At 44.5% G+C, this 3,319-nt stretch overlaps 1 long non-coding RNA gene across 1 annotated transcript; it reads right to left on the bottom strand.

Moving 5' to 3' along the window:
* Positions 1-1,550: 1,550 nt before the first annotated feature.
* Positions 1,551-1,888, bottom strand: LOC9641180. The gene is made up of 3 exons (XR_002991498.1): positions 1,831-1,888; positions 1,621-1,764; positions 1,551-1,563 (listed from the first exon to the last, which is right to left on the bottom strand). It is a non-coding gene; the product is annotated as an uncharacterized LOC9641180 (long non-coding RNA).
* Positions 1,889-3,319: the final 1,431 nt, after the last annotated feature.

Raw genomic sequence — 3,319 nt, forward strand, 5'->3', positions numbered from 1 at the left:
GGAGTACGTTGTCTGGTTGCACACACGAATCCCTACCACCAAAAGCGTTGCATCACCCTTTAGGCCTGGAAAACCTTCTAGAGAAGAACACTCAGCGTCCTTTTGACCTGGACAACTTCCTGTTGAAGAACATACACAATGGCAAGCTTGACTTATGATTTCAGCACATTGCTAATCTTGAAATTGTCTGCATTAATTTTAGAAAGATGGAGGAACATGGGGTCCTGAAAATGCCATTCACAGAATCCATAGCAGTGAAGGTTATATAAAATTTAAAGAAAAAGTACTTATAATGGCAGCCTCCAAAGACACACATAGTTGGCTGAGTTCTTAGAATCTGGTGATGCTTGCAGGCTTCTCTAAACTCAAAATAAGGGAGATCACGACCCATGAGCGAAAACACTAAAAGTGTACCTGATAGTTACTTGCTGTAATCAGCGTGAATCTCATACCTTCTTGGAAACTCTGTAAATCATAGTTTCCAGCAAGCTCCTGATGCATTGTATTGCTGTGCAAACAGGACTTAGTTAAAAAATAAATGAAGACCTTATTTTTAACAACCTTATTGTCTTGTGCCAGAAGTGAGACAAATTAAATGCTAGACTGCAACTCTTCTTGATGATGCTGCTGTTCTCAACATTTGGTCCATGGTCATAAAAGCTATGCATGTCCTCCAAAGACCTGTGATGAGAAACATTTGTGGCAATCCTGCCTTTGAGTATCTTCTTGTCTTTGAGTTTCATCCTGTTGAGGCAGTGACTTCGCTCCTTGTGATAAGTCAATAAGTGACAGGGAAAAATTAGAATAGTGGAGGCATGAGAATGCATAAGGTATCATATTGTATGAGGTACAATTCAGTAAAGTACTTTTTTCTTTTATAACTACAGAAGTTTTGAAACTCTTACGGAATAGAAGTCTCGTGGTCTTGGATGTGGCAAGTAAGAAACTTTGCTGTTGGGATCCAAGGCAGTCCACCTCAAACCCCAGATAAAAGGAATAATGGCACAAATAATAGATCTTTACCTGTAATAACGAATTAATGGACGACAATGAAGATTTGAAGCTTGGCAAGTTTGTAAGTTCGATTTCCCATCCCAAAGGGTGTGAACGTGAATGGAGATGCTCCATATTTCTAGTTAAAAATCCCAGCCAGAGTTACAGAGCATGGGTGAGAATCTCGTACCTCCCAGCTGGATTGAACTTTTCCGGATCAGGGTGGATCCATATGTACTTGTCTTAGCAACGCTTCCAAATCACTTGAACATCACTTGAGAGAAGAAGGAGACTCACTATTAAACTCGAGGTCTAACAAGGCTCTTCTAAAGACCATTGGGGATATTTTTGCAAGTTGCAGTGTTTCATTGAGAGTAACTGAGAATCAAACGAAACAAATCTCGCCATGTAAGATTGCAGCCTGAGCAAAGACAGGCTTGTACGAGAAGAGCAGCCCACAGAAAAGCTTCCCATCGATGGACACTTCTAATATGTATCCGTAGTTGAATACGTCGCTTACTCTAGCCTCGAACATCTTCTCGCCTAGCAGCTGAACATGAGCTTGAAACTCTGTAGCATGAGTTTGACAGGGAAAAATTGGAGAGGTCCAAGTTTTTCTGCAGATACCTCCGTGAGATGAAACCAAGCTCTTGTCCGCATCCCGTTGCTTGTCTAGCACGAATGGCGTGGCACAATACTCTTGCCGCCTTCTCTTAAGTTCCTTACGCATGGATAGCTTTGGTTCTGATGGATCTTTCCCCCTCAGCATCTCTTCACAGAAAAATGGCAACCATATTGTCAAGAATAGCAGCAATGTCAATTAAAGAAGAAGCCAACCTGTGTCGAGGAAATACATGTCATCCAGAGCTTCAAGCTCTTCGTTACATCCCCCATAGAAGAATCATATGCCTCGCTCTGTGTCCACGGAATCTCCTGCAAGGGAGAAACGTGGAGAAGGCCCGGGACCAGAGGGATTCGAAGTCGCCCAAACACCAGTTGCTACAAAATACGTAAAAGCCCCATGAGAGACTCACGTACTTAAGTCGAGAGTATGGACGTCATTGAATAGCTTGTGATCATAGGAGAATCCTCCAAACACGACGAGATACTTTCCATGGCTGATTGTTGTGTGCCTGGCTCTTAGCATCAGCTCCGCACCAGTCGTCTTTACCTCCCGCCATGCCATTGTTTCTGGAAACGCAAATGAATTCGCAAGTTTAAAACCAGCACAATGTATGTACCTGTGTCCAGAATATAAACGTCGTTTAGATAGGCATTACCACCGTCCTCGCCACCCATGACAACGAAACAGTTCTTATAGAAAGAGCAGGTATGGCTATCCTGAGGAATAGGCGAGACTCCAGTGGTAGAAATCTTCTTCCAGACAAAAGTATCTACAGGAAAAAAAAAGTTTAGAAGAAAACAAGGAAGATAACAGGATATTACTTGTGTTCAAAACATGGAGGTCGTTGTAGTACTACTCCTCTGAGGGATCGCTGGATTTCCCACATCGCCCAAACACGAACAGGTTGTCACCGATGAGAGACGTGCTATGTCCTTCTCTTGGAGCAGGAACATCACCAAAAACGTAAGGTTTCCTCCAGGTGTTGGTAGCTGCATCGGATGATAAGAACAAGAAAAAAAAATCGATAGAACTCGGAGCCTACCAGTATCCAAAACAAAGAGATCGTTGAGCGGGCTGGTTCCATCGGTACCACCAAACACATAGAGCTTAGACCTGACGGCCGTTGAGCTGTGGCTGTCTCGAGGAGAAGGGTGTGTTCCTTGCATCACAGGCTTGCTCCAGGTGTACGTCCCTGCGCGATCCCACCAGAAGAGTGAAGAACCTTGATTCTAGTCGTCGATGCCAACGTGAATCCCCTCGTTGTCCGAGACGTTGTCCCTGTAGTGAGCTCCATCCACCATAGCCTCTTCGCCTTTCACTCCCATTCCTCGTCGCATTTCCCAGCAGAGCACGTCGATCTGTCGAATGCACCTGCGCAGGTGGATGCCGGCGATTTTTTTCCCAGCGTAAGTCTGGAAGGCATCGAGCCTGTTCTCGCTGATCATCCAGCACAACTATGGCAACACAGAGAAAGCCGTGAGCCTCTCAAACCTTTGCAAATGGAGAAACAAACACAACCTCGTTGTAATAGGCTGGGACTTTCAGCCGCTTAGGATCGTTATCCAGTGCCGTTCCCAGGAGTTCTTCCGGAGCTGTCCAAAAAAGAACGCGTTAGAGTTTTTTCTAGTGTCTAAATCGAAGGAACTCACTCAAAGGTGTGGATAAGGAACAAATGTAGGTTGCGGCTTTTGGTAGGAGGTT

The sequence above is a fragment of the Selaginella moellendorffii genome, unplaced genomic scaffold (assembly GCF_000143415.4).
Source record: "Selaginella moellendorffii unplaced genomic scaffold, v1.0 SELMOscaffold_377, whole genome shotgun sequence".
Taxonomy (NCBI): domain Eukaryota; kingdom Viridiplantae; phylum Streptophyta; class Lycopodiopsida; order Selaginellales; family Selaginellaceae; genus Selaginella; species Selaginella moellendorffii.